The sequence below is a fragment of the Eschrichtius robustus genome, chromosome 18, assembly GCF_028021215.1.
Source record: "Eschrichtius robustus isolate mEscRob2 chromosome 18, mEscRob2.pri, whole genome shotgun sequence".
Classification (NCBI taxonomy): Eukaryota; Metazoa; Chordata; class Mammalia; order Artiodactyla; family Eschrichtiidae; genus Eschrichtius; species Eschrichtius robustus.
Genome location: NC_090841.1, coordinates 7,650,216 through 7,664,089, shown reverse-complemented (window position 1 = coordinate 7,664,089; position 13,874 = coordinate 7,650,216). Strand labels below are relative to the sequence as shown.

General features: G+C 36.1%; 1 protein-coding gene across 5 annotated transcripts in view; it reads left to right on the top strand.

The window, feature by feature from the left end:
* The window catches only part of KATNAL1 (katanin catalytic subunit A1 like 1), a 78,755-nt gene that overhangs the window by 37,478 nt on the left and 27,403 nt on the right, over positions 1-13,874 (top strand). The gene's annotated exons all lie outside the window — the stretch shown is intronic.

Sequence of the window (13,874 nt, the reverse complement as noted above, 5' to 3'; positions counted from 1 at the left end):
ATGGTAATTCTATTTTTAGTTTTTTAAGGAACCTCCGTATTGTTCTCCATAGTGGCTGTATCGATTTACATTCCCACCAACAGTGCAAGAGGGTTCCCTTTTCTCCACACCCTCTCCAGCATTTGTTGTTTGTAGATTTTCTGATGATGCCCATTCTAACTGGTGTGAGGTGATACCTCATGGTAGTTTTGATTTGCATTTCTCTAATAATTAGTGATGTTGAGCAGCTTTTCATGTGCTTCTTGGCCATCTGTATGTCTTCTTTGGAGAAATGTCTATTTAGGTCTTCTGCCCATTTTTGGATTGGGGTGTTTGTTTCTTTAATATTGAGCTGCATGAGCTGTTTATATAATTTGGAGATTAATCCTTTGTCTGTTGATTTGTTTGCAAATATTTTCTCCCATTCTGAGGGTTGTCTTTTCATCTTGTTTATGGTTTACTTTGCTGAGCAAAAGCTTTTAAGTTTCATTAGGTCCCATTTGTTTATTTTTGTTTTTATTTCCATTACTCTAGGAGGTAGATCAAAAAAGATCTTGCTGTGATTTATGTCAAAGAGTGTTCTTCCTATGTTTTCCTCTAAGAGTTTTATAGTGTCCGGTCTTACATTTAGGTCTCAAATCCATTTTGAGTTTATTTTTCTGTATGGTGTTAGGGAGTGTTCTAATTTCATTCTTTTACATGTAGCTGTCCAGTTTTCCCAGCACCACTTATTGAAGAGACTGTCTTTTCTCCATTGTATATCTTTGCCTCCTTTGTCATAGATTAGTTGACCATAGGTGTGTGGGTTTATCTCTGGGCTTTTTATCTTGTTGCATTGATCTCCGTTTCTGTTTTTGTGCCAGTACCATATTGTCTTGATTACTATAGCTTTGTAGTATAGTAGTCTGAAGTCAGGGAGTCTGATTCCTCCAGCTCCGTTTTCTTCCCTCAAGACTGCTTTGGCTGTTCGGGGTCTTTTGTGTCTCCATACAAATTTTGAGATGATTTGTTCTAGTTCCGTTAAAAATGCCATTGGTAATTTGATAGGGATTGCACTGAATCTGTAGATTGCTTTGGGTAGTATAGTCATTTTCACAATATTGATTCTTCCAATCCAAGAACATGGTATACCTCTCCATCTGTTGGTATCATCTTTAATTTCTTTCATCAGTGTCTTAAAGTTTTCTGCATACAGGTCTTTTGTGTCCCTAGGTAGGTTTATTCCTAGGTATTTTATTCTTTTTATTGCAATGGTAAATGGGAGTGTTTCCATAATGTCTCTTTCAGATTTTTCATCATTAGTGTAGAGGAATGCAAGAGATTTTTGTGCATTAATTTTGTATCCTGCAACTTTACCAAATTCATTGATTAGCTCTAGTAGTTTTCTGGTGGCATTTTTAGGATTCTCTATGTATAGTATCATGTCATCTGCAAACAGGGACAGTTTTACTTCTTCTTTTCCAATTTGTATTCCTTTTATTTCTTTTTCTTCTCTGATTGCTGTGGCTAGGACTTCCAAAACTATGTTGAATAATAGTGGTGAGAGTGGACATCCTTGTCTCATTCCTGATCTTAGAGGAAATGCTTTCAGTTTTTCACCATTGAGAATGATGTTTGCTGTGGGTTTGTCATATATGGTCTTTATTATGTTGAGGTAGGTTCCCTCTATGCCCATTTTCTGGAGAGTTTTTATCATAAATGGGTGTTGAATTTTCTCAAAAGCTTTTTCTGCATCTATTGAGGTGATCATATGGTTTTTATTCTTCAATTTGTTAATATGGTGTATCACATTGATTGATTTGCATATATTGAAGAACCCTTGCATCCCTGGGATAAATCCCACTTGATTGTGGTATATGATCCTTTTAATGTGTTGTTGGATTCTGTTTGCTAGTATTTTGTGGAGGATTTTTGCATCTATATTCATCAGTGATATTGGTCTGTAATTTTCTTTTTTTGTAGTATCTTTGTCTGGTTTTGGTATCAGGGTGATGGTGGCCTCGTAGAATGAGTTTGGGAGTGTTCCTTCCTCTGCGATTTTTTTGGAAGAGTTTAAAAAGGATGGGTGTTAGCTCTTCTCTAAATGTTTGATAGAATTCACCTGTGAAGCCATCTGGTCCTGGACTTTTGTTTGTTGGAAGATTCTTAATCACAGTTTCAATTTCATTACTTGTGATTGGTCTGTTCATATTTTCTGTTTCTTCCTGGTTCAGTCTTGGAAGCTTATACCTTTCTAAGAATTTGTCCATTTCTTCCAGGTTGTCCATTTTATTGGCATAGGGTTGCTTGTAGTAGTCTCTTAGGATGCTTTGTACTTCTGGGGTGTCTGTTGTAACTTCTCCTTTTTCATTTCTAATTTTATTGATTTGAGTCATCTCCCTCTTTTTCTTGATGAGTCTGGCTAATGGTTTATCAATTTTGTTTATCTTCTCAAAGAACCAGCTTTTAGTTTTATTGATCTTTGCTATTGTTTTCTTTGTTTCTATTTCATTTATTTCTGCTCTGATCTTTATGATTTCTTTCCTTCTGCTAACTTTGGGTTTTGTTTGTTCTTCTTTCTCTAGTTCCTTTAGGTGTAAGGTTAGATTGTTTATTTGAGATTTTTCTTGTTTCTTGAGGTAGGCTTGTATGACTATAAACTTCCCTCTTAGAACTGCTTTTGCTGCATCCCATAGGTTTTGGATCATCGTGTTTTCATTGTCATTTGTCTCTAGGTATTTTTTGATTTCCTCTTTGATTTCTTAAGTGGTCTCTTGGTTATTTAGGAACGTATTGTTTAGCCTCCATGTGTATGTGTTTTTTACATTTTTTTCCCTGTAATTCATTTCTAATCTCATAGCGTTGTGGTCAGAAAAGATGCTTGATACGATTTCAGTTTTCTTAAATTTACTGAGGCTTGATTTGTGGCCCAAGATGTGATCTATCCTGGAGAATGTTCCATGCGCACTTGAGAAGAAAGTGTAATCTGCTGTTTTTGGATGGAATGTCCTATAAGTATCAATTAAATCTATCTGGTCTATTGTGTCATTTAAAGCTTCTGTTTCCTTATTTATTTTCATTTTGGATGATCTGTCCATTGGTGTAAGTGAGGTGTTAAAGTCCCCCACTATTATTGTGTTACTGTCGATTTCCTCTTTTATAGCTGCTAGCAGTTGCCTTATGTATTGAGGTGCTCCTATGTTGGGTGCATACATATTTATAATTGTTATATCTTCTTCTTGGAATGATCCCTTGATCATTATGTAGTGTCCTTCCTTGTCTTTTGTAACATTCTTTATTTTAAAGTCTATTTTATCTGATATGAGTATTGCTACTCCAGCTTTCTTTAGATTTCTATTTGCATGGAATATCTTTTTCCATCCCCTCACTTTCAGTCTGTGTGTGTCCCTAGGTCTGAAGTGGTCTCTTGTAGACAGCATATATATGGATCTTGTTTTTGTATCCATTCAGCAAGCCTGTGTCTTTTGGTTGGAGCATTTAATCCATTCACGTTTAAGGTAATTATCGATATGTATGTTCCTATGACCATTTTCTTAAATGTTTTGGGTTTGTTTTTGTAGGTCCTTTTCTTCTCTTGTGTTTCCCACTTAGAGAAGTTCCTTTAGCATTTGTTGTAGAGCTGGTTTGGTGGTGCTGAATTCTCTTAGCCTTTGCTTGTCTGTAAAGCTTTTGATTTCTCCATCGAATCTGAATGAGATCCTTGCCGGGTAGAGTAATCTTGGTTGTAGGTTCTTCCCTTTCATCCCTTTAAGTATATATCATGCCACTCCCTTCTGGCTTGTAGAGTTTCTGCTGAGAAATCAGCTCTTAACCTCATGGGAGTTCCCTTGTATGTTATTTGTTGTTTTTCCCTTGCTGCTTTCAGTAATTTTTCTTTGTCTTTCATTTTTACCAATTTGATTACTATGTGTCTTGGCGTGTTTCTCCTTGGGTTTATCCTGTATGGGACTCGCTGTGCTTCCTGGACTTGGGTGGCTATTTCCTTACCCATGTTGGGGAAGTTTTCGACTATAATCTCTTCAGATATTTTCTCTGGTCCTTTCTCTCTCTCTTCTCCTTCTGGGACCCCTATAATGCGAACGTTGTTGCATTTAATGTTGTCCCAGAGGTCTCTTAGGCTGTCTTCATTTCTTTTCATTCTTTTTTCTTTATTCTGTTCTGCAACAGTGAATTCCACCATTCTGTCTTCCAGGTCACTTATCCGTTCTTCTGCCTCAGTTATTCTGCTATTGATTCCTTCTAGTGTAGTTTTCATTTCAGTTATTGTATTGTTCATCTCTGTTTGTTTGTTCTTTAATTCTTCTAGGTCTTTGTTAGACATTTCTTGCATCTTCTCGATCTTTGCCTCCATTCTTTTTCCGAGGTCCTGGATCATCTTCACTATCATTTTTCTGAATTCTTTTTCTGGAAGGTTGCCTATCTCCACTTCATTTAGTTGTTTTTCTGGGGTTTTATCTTGTTCCTTCATCTGGTACATAGCCCTCTGCCTTTTCATTTTGTCTGTCTTTCTGTGAATGTGCTTTTTGTTCCACAGGCTGCAGGATTGTAGTTCTTGCTCCTGCTGTCTGCCCTCTAAAATGGAGCTTTTTTTTGGCCAGATTTTAGTTCCCCGACCAGGGATCGAGCCCATGCCCCCTGCAGTGGAAGTGCAGAGTCCTAACCACTGGACCGCCAGGGAAGTCCTGAGCTTTTATAGAGATATTCAAAATAAAGTTTTAAAACTTAAAAAATATTTTAACTAGTATTCTGAATTAAAATGAAAACATAATTGTAGGGGAAAGATTTATAAGGAAGTTGATGTGTCTGCAGTGTTCACAGAATAAGATGATAGATATGCTTTACTATTGCTAAAATTTTTTTAAACTTTGATTTATCTTTAAATTTTAGAGCAAAACAAGATTTTTTTTCTTAATGAGAAAATTTCCTTTGGTTAGGGTTCAGTATGTACATTTACTTTACCTGAGAAATTGATTGGTGAATAAACATAATACTGGGTAGAAATTCTGGGCTGTCCTTAAAATGGACTTTAGGAAAATGTGCTGAAAATAATTTTTCATAGTAAGGAGCCAGGATGACCTGACATTTCTCTTAGCCTTAATTTTAATGAAAAGACAAAAATAAATTTTTAGTGATAGCATTTCCTGTTTCCTTTCTGATGTCATAAGTGAATGAGGATGTTATTGAATTGCCACAAAGAAGTTTTATTTTCCTAGCTAAGGGTTCTATATGTCATCACATTTATGCCGTGATATTTATCGTGAAAATACAGCTTATAACTAATAGCAAGTGGTTATCCTTAAAAATTACATACTATATTTGAATATTTTTACTATATGGGATTTCAGTCAGTGGTAAGGACTCTACACAGACCAACTTCCTACACCTTGTGGTTTTTTAGTCCATAATGGAATAAAACTGATGTTTTCTGAATATCTCTATTCATGAGATAGAGCCAAAGACATATTCTCTCTACCTCACTAGGACACTGAAAATGAATTAGATTTTTTTATGTTTGTAATTTGTTCGAGCTATTATGTCGTAAAACAGTAAGTGATTCCATTTCATATCCTTTTGGGATCAGTGAGGGGTACTAATATATAAACAAATTTTCCTGCTGATGAAATTGAACTGGTTCTCCCCATTATCAAAAGCCACATAATGGATACTTAAAAATCTGTATCTTATATGTCATCTTTGTTTCTTCCTCTGTTCTTCATTTTTGTGTTGCTAACCTTGGTTTGCATTTTAGAGAATAAAGTAGTGACTGAAGTCCACCCATCACTCTGCTAGTAGCTTTTAGGTAAACTTTTAGAACCAGGTAAGGAACTTTCAGTCTTTATCTTAACTTCACATAACACAAGAGAAGAATCTTGGTCATGGTTTATTGGATGCTTCCCTGCTAGGTACCATTTGGAGTGATTACACAATAATTTGTGAAATAATCCCAAGTAGTAGGCAGTCATTTTATCCCCATTTTTACAAATGAAGAAACTGAGATAGAGCTAAAGTATCTTATCCAAAGTCATAGAGTAAGGAATGGAGCTTTGTGAATCACAGATCTTTTTCTTCTTTATTTTAGTATTTTTCATATTGGTAGTATCCCTGCCAAACTAGATTAAAAGTCTGGTTGGATTTGAAAAGAATTCCAGAAAAATTAAATAAATGTTGATTTTAAAATGTGATTCTTAAGCAAAGAACGAAACAACCAGGCAGCATTTGTTGAATGTCAGATAAATTTCTCTGGATATTGTAAATAGTCTTTTACTTAAAAAGTTCCAAATAATTTTCTAAATCTTAGTTGTTCTTCATTCACCTGTAAGTACTCGGAATGTTACTGGAAAATAAGCCCTTTAATAAAAGAAAAAGAACAGTTGTTTGAAGATAAAAGAGACTTTCTGAGTCACTCTGGAAACAAAAGGGATTACAGTTAAAAAAAAACAACAAACTCATAGAAACTTCATTAGAATATGAAAGGTGTGCTTGGTTCAGTTGTGATCATCGTAAGCACTCAGATATTCATTAGAACACTGGAGTCCTTAAACTCACTGGAAGCGGTGATAGGGTTTGAGGCAGTTTAGATGAAACTGACAGATATCCATTGCTGTTGAAAGCTAATTTGAAATCGAGTACTGAAGGGTCCTCAGTGCTGTTGGTTTTTTAAAATCAGTTTTGTGTGTTGCAACCAGCTTAAAAAAAAAAATGAAATAGACTAGAAAATTCAGACTGCATTGCCCATTATAAGGACAGTATTATTTTGAGAAAAAAATTTGTTATATAAGTATGTAAAAATTCAGTTATATATTTGTATACACTAGCTCATGATCTAAGATGAATTTATTACTTTGTGTCATGGTCAGAAGTTTGAAAGCTGCTTTTCTGCTCTAGCCACTTAACTTTATAGATGTTAAAAAAAGAGAGGACAGGAGAAATTACATGTTTTGCTTAAGACTCTCAGTATCTTCGGATTCTTAGTTTAGTCTTGTGAGCTGTATGAGGAAGCAGCTAGTAATAAAAGCAGTAGCAACAGGTCTCACTCTGCCTTGAGCATTCTTAACCTGTACCAGTCCTCCCTACAAATTCCTGTGGACTCAGTGTTATTTTCCCTGTACTGTGTATGAAGAAATTGAGACACTGAAGTTACAACTGCAAGTAGGTGGTGGAACTAGGATTTGAACTCTGATAACCTGAGCTTTTAACCATTATGCTATGCAGCCTCTTATTTGAAAATGCTTGCTGTCTTATTTTAATGTATCACAAATATCTATTTGTTTTAAGAGTACCAGTTCACTTTCTGAGAGTGATTAAATCTTTTTCTTCTTTTTTTTTTTTTAAACTGCTAACAGGCTTCAAGTTAGGTCCAATCTTAAAAATGCTATTTTTCAATAAATAACAGTCACCGTGTATAGTGATCTGTTATTCAAGCCTTACAGTTTTTTCCCTTGAGGTACAGAGTCATCATGAGGCCAGTTTGTTACGCCATTTACTTAATGTACCTTTATTAAGTGCATACTTTGTGTTAGTCATACTTCTAGGTACTAGGAAGGCAAACTTTAATATGTGACTCCTGGCCTCAAGTTGATTGTTATTGATGAGAGGGAATCAGATGAATAAATTAACCTTTACAGCCATATTTTTTAGTCTTATTTGAATGTACCTGAGAAAAATGGTTATTTTTATTTTACTCTCTAAGTCTAGAGTCGGTGTAGAAATATACATAGAAATAGCAAATGCATTTTTTAATTTAAAAAGGATAGTCTAAAAGTAAACTATTAGGTAGCAGAATAGATGTTTTTGTATTATAAACCAAAAATAAATTTAATTAATAAAATTCTGATTCTCAAGTATTTATAAGACTATGGCTTTATGGTTAATTAACTCTTAGTGAAATGAGCAGTGCTTCCATTATGACCTCGTGATTAAAGCTGTGTGTGCTTTTAGATAGAATTAAGATTAAAGTATGGTAAATCAGCTTCAGAGACTTCATTTAAAGCTATTAAACTTAAAGGACTTCATTTCATTGAATTATAACAAATGGCCATTTTTTTGAATATTTTCCTTCTCTGATTGAATGTAGGGATGTCTGCTATAGAGAGACATTGTAAACTGGGTTGGAGTATTCTTTTGAGAACTGTTGATCGGTGGTTATACAAGTGAAGAGTGACTTTAAAAAAAATCTTTTTATTGAAGAAAAGTGTATACATTATGAGGGTATATTTGATGAATGATGATCGTCTCACCAGCAGTGTACTGGTAAATGTTTAATAACTAGTTTTCTGAAGAAAAAAAAAGTGTATGTGTATATAAACACGTACATATTTACACACAAATTTATTATAAATCTGACTGATATAAAGGATGTACAGCATATAATTTACAAATAATAAAATATACAGTACTCTTTAGTGCAAACTTTATAGAGCCAATGGACCCTCACAGAATGCCTTTGCTGCTTTTTGCTTAACTCTTGCAAACCTATGGTTGCAGTTGACAGATGATTAGGAATGTAGTTCTGTTAGGATATTGGTTGATATTTTGTTTTTATTAATGAGTCACATGAAAGTGAAACAACAGAAACATATGTGGGAACTTCACTCATTGATCAATCACTTGAGCAACTTTGATGAATCAGATCATGGTTTTCAAATACTGGAAAATTATTTCCTTCATTTTTTGTGCTATTTACGTTGTAACAACTATAGAAATGACACACTTTTAAATGTAATATTTTCCCCATTACTTTAAGTCTAGACAGTTAACAAAACAAGAAATCAAGCCCTGTTTTGTAGCATTTGCTGGTTTCTCTGGTATAAATACTTTCACTATGATGGATTTCAAGCTACCAACATGAGGTCACTGAACTCAGAGTCAAGATAAGATGGATAGTAGCCTGCCATTCTATAGTGTAGACACAGTAGACTTAAGTAACCCTAAGTGCATAGGTAACAGCTAAATAGTTAGAAGTGCGGAGTTTTGAGTAATTACCACTTTTGTTTTTAATATAATTTATTCTGTTTGTGTAATTTAATTTTTATCAATGGCTGTTTTTTATAGAAAAATTCCTGAAAATTTAATAATTGGCTCTTACAAACCAGTAAGAGTCCGCTTCGGCTGACTGCATTTAACCTCTGTAACTACCATGTAATCCGTGTAACTATCACTCAGGGGTCAAGAATAGAACATTTAGCACCTCAGAAGCCATACTCAGGATCCCTTCTGATCCCTGACACTTCTTTCTCAAAAGTAACCACTACTCTGCCACTTTGTTTCCAAAGATAACCATTATTCTGATTTCTAATACCATAAATTAGTTATACCTTTTTTGAAACTCTACCTACAGTAAGTGTTCTTTTTTCGTCTGGCTCTTTTTGCTCAACATACGTTGGTGAGATTTCGCCATCCTGCTGCATATGTCTGAAGTTTGTGTATTTTCGTTAATATACAGTATTATACCACAGTTGAATCTGTTTTACTATTAGTGAACTTTTGGATTGCTTTCAGTTTGAAACTATTATTCATAATGCTACCTTGGATAGTTTTATACTTATCCTTTGGTATATATGTGAGCATATATACCTTTCTAGTGAGCATATACCTAGGAGTGGAATTGATGGGCCATAGGATATGCATCTGTTAAACTTTAGTAGGTAACACCAAATAGTTTTCCAAAGTGATTATACCAATTTCCACGTCTGCCTGCAGAGCACGAAAGTTCTAGTTGCTCCACATCCTCGCCAACACTTGATATTGTCTGTCTCTTGTGGGTGAATCTCGTTGTGATTTTACCAGCATATCTACCATGTATGGTGTACTTATCTGATAACTTCTGAGGTTAAAAGTTCTTTCATATGTTTATTGGCCATTCGTATTATCAGTGACTTGTTCTTAAGAAATATCCTGTTCTGTCCTTTGGATATTAAATCACTCCACAGATTTTTTCTCTCTTGGCAGCTGATTAATAGGGTTGGTTTTTGCTTTTATTTTTATTTTTTTAAATTTTACTACATTAGATTATAGTAAAGTAGTTACTTGCTGTTCTGTCCCTGAATGTTTTACTGTGTTTTACTTGTTTGTATATTGTGTCCCCTAACGTGAGTGTATGCCTCTGAGGGCAGGATTTTTGTCTGCTTAGATCACTGCTATTTCCCAGTACCTAGAATAGTGCCTGGTACAGAGTAAGTATTCATAAATATTGCTGCAAGAATGCATTTATTGATAAGTAAGCAGAATGCTATTGATTCATTATTTCAACTTAAATGTATTTTGTATTAACACTCCAATGCAAGGCATGACACTGAAATTAGTAAGCATTTTGCATTTATCAATGTACTTTCCCTTGTAAATAATAAAGTCTTATCTCTAAAATATCAGTTTAGAGATCTTGTCTAACTTTTCCTGTGTTTGCTTCGCACACTGGGGTAGGAGTAGCCCAAAGTGTGCAGCCTTATTATGCCATAGTGTACAAAGGGGTTGAAAGCACTGGTTCTGGAGCCAGACTGCCTAGGATCTAGCTGTGTGTCCTTGGACAATTTACTCAAGCTCTTGGTGCCTCAGTTTTCTCATCTATGAGGTAAAAATAATACGAGTACCTAACTCATAGGACCTTTAAGATTGTTATGTCAAGTGCTTAGAACAGTGCCTGGCATGTAGCAAGCTGTAAACGCGTGTTAGCTGTAAAGGTAACATGACAGTGGGGAACTAACACAGGTATGATACAGAACAAAGATCACGTTAAAAAAAAAAAAAAAAAAAAAAGAGAAACAGTGAGATTTCCAAGCAATTTTGCACTTGCCTTGGGCTGTTGAACTCAGGAAACAGATGAATAAGTGGGCAAGTGAGAGGCAGTGGCTTTACCCAAAGAACCAAAGGTCAGCTATAATTTAGCTCAGACATCCCTGTGATTGGGGGCCGGTGGTTTTTATTACTAATTAGCCAGTGATTCTAACGTCGGGTAGCTCACTACCTACAAGAGAGATGACTCCCCTGATGGATGGACTCATTGTTAGAAAATTCTTTCTTTTGTCGATCTGAAATTTACCTCTTCTGTCACTTTGTACTGGTCCTGGTTCTTTCCTTTGGAGTAATACAGAGTACATACAGGTAAGGAGGTCAGTTGGTTTGGTTGCTCCGTTCACGTTTTCTTCTTCAGCTTAAATGTCTCTAGGGTCCCTGATCCTCCTCCATGTGACATGGGTTTTGAACCCTTTATCACTCTTCTCTCGTTATAATTTATCTGTCAACATTTTTCTTAAAATGTAAGACCCAGAGCTAGTAACTGAGCATGTTTCTCTTAGATGGCACACAGTGAAATATAAAAACTATTATTTGCATTTTAGGCCAATCTGTGTCATTAATTGACTCTATATTGTTGAGTTGGTCACTAATTTTAGCCTCATCTTCCTCAAATAGAATACTAATGAAAGATCATAAACAAACTTTTTTTTTAAAAAATTTTTATTTATTTATTTATTTTATTTTTGTCTGTGTTGGGTCTTCGTTTCTGTGCGAGGGCTTTTTCTCTAGCTGCGGCGAGCGGGGGCCACTCTTCATCGCGGTGCGCGGGCCTCTCACTGTCGCGGCCTCTCTTGTTGCGGAGCGCGGGCTCCAGACGCGCGGGCTCAGTAGTTGTGGCTCACGGGCCCAGCCGCTCCGCGGCATGTGGGATCTTCCCAGAGCAGGGCTCGAACCCGTGTCCCCTGCATTGGCAGGCGGACTCTCAACCACTGCGCCACCAGGGAAGCCCCAAACTTTTTGATATGAGTAATTTAGACACTCGTAAAAAGAAGCTAAAATACTTTGCTTTAATGAGAAAAAGTATATCAGCCTTCATGCTAATAATCAAATTTTTGCTAATTAATGTGAAAATTTAAGCAAAGATTTCTAAGATCATTTCAGTGATGCTGCAGCTATTATTATTATTATAAACTGTACAGGTAATAATATCTTGGGTGAGGTTAGCTTTATTGCCTGAAAACTAAACTTCTTTTAGGTGGTGTAGTTAATCTAGTTGGTTAACTGAAACCAGGGCTACTAACTTATATTTGATATCCCTATTTTAATTTATCTGAGTATTTGTTAAAAAGGATAATTGTCACCCATTTTGTTGATTTCCCAATATAACCAAATAAATTATTTATTTTTAGTTTCCTTAATTTGTTGTTTAGTAACCTCACCATTTTGGTTTGAAAAAGTTCTAGAATCTTCTTTGTAGTACTTATTTTATATTCAGGTCTCATTTCTACCATTGAGAAACTTTGGGTGCTGGGGCAAGTCCTTTGACTAGCTTCTTTTTTTTAACATCTTTATTAGCATATAATTGCTTTACAATGTTGTGTTAGTTTCTGCTGTATAACAAACTGAATCAGCTATACATATACATATATCCCCATACCTCCTCCCTCTTGGGTCTCCCTCCCACCCTCCCTATCCCACCCCTCTAGGCGGTCACAAAGCACCGAGCTGATCTCCCTGTGCTATGCGGCTGCTTCCCACTAGCTATCTATTTTACATTTGGTAGTGTATATATGTCCATGCCGCTCTCTCACTTCGTCCCAGCTTACCCTTCCCCCCCCCCCCCCATGTCCTCAAGTCCATCCTCTACATCTGAGTCTTTATTCCTGTCCTGCCCCTAGGTTCTTCAGAACCTTTTTTTTTTTTTTTTTTTTGACTAGCTTTATACACGTATCCTCTTCTGTGAATTGAGAGCCTTGACCTTGACTACTGCAATAGGCCTTTGTTTTTCTGCTTCTCCTTCTCCCTCCAGCCCATCCTTTTTCCATTTCGCAGCTAGCAGGGTCATTTAAAAATGTAAATCAGATCCTGTCATTCCCTGCTTAGCACATTTCAAAAATTTCCCCATGTACTTAGAATAAAATCTAAATTCCTCCCCACGGCCTATAGGGGCCCAGTGAGCTGGCCTCTGATCGTCTCTCCAACCTATTCTTTTTGCTCAATACCTTTTAGCTACAGTGACCATTCAGTTTTTTCATAGCACTTAATAATTTGTAGTTATGTACGTTTTGGGTTTGTTTACTTGTTAACTGTTTCCACCACAAGACTGGATGCTCAGTGAGGGCAGATAATGTATTTTCATTCACTGATCTGAAACTGAATGTGTTGGACATAGATGGTCACATATTTATTGTTCTTAAAATCCTATGATTCCTATTACTTCCAGATAAGTGTGCAGCTTTTCCTTTCCCTTGGTAGTGTTTATCAAATCCTTCCCCACCACTTGGACATTCATATTAAAATGACTCTGCCTATATTTTTTAATACTAATTTTTTGGTAAGTCTAAAATAACCATGTCAGGACTTCCCTGGTGATGCAGTGGTTAAGAATCCGTCTGCCAATGCAGGGGACACGGGTTTGATCCTTGGGCCAGGAAGACCCCACATTGCCAAGGAGCGACTAAGCCCGTGTGCCTCAACTACTGAGCCCGTGAGCCACAACTACCGAGCCCGTGTGCCGCAACTGCTGAAGCCCACGTGCCTAGAGCCTGTGCTTCTCAACAAGAGAAGCCACTGCAATGAGAAGCCCGTGCATTGCAATGAAGAGTAGCCCCCGCTCGCCGCAACTAGAGAAAGCCCATGCACAGCAGTGAAGACCCAACGCAGCCAAAAATAAATAAATAAATAAAATAAAGTTACAGTCATGTCAAAGCTTGTTAAGTCCCAGATATATCAGTGTCTGTTGCATTCTTTGGTTGATTTATTTCTAGAAGAGTTTTAAAATGATTACATAGTGTTCCCAGTGATTTGTTTGAATGTGACTAGCCTTGGCCTATCATTATTATAAAATGTGATTCTAGGCCGTGCTTATTTTAAATTTGTTGATGTTATTTTTGTTGTGTAGGCATGCCAGAAATTTATTCCTTTTAAGTGTCAGTATTGGGATC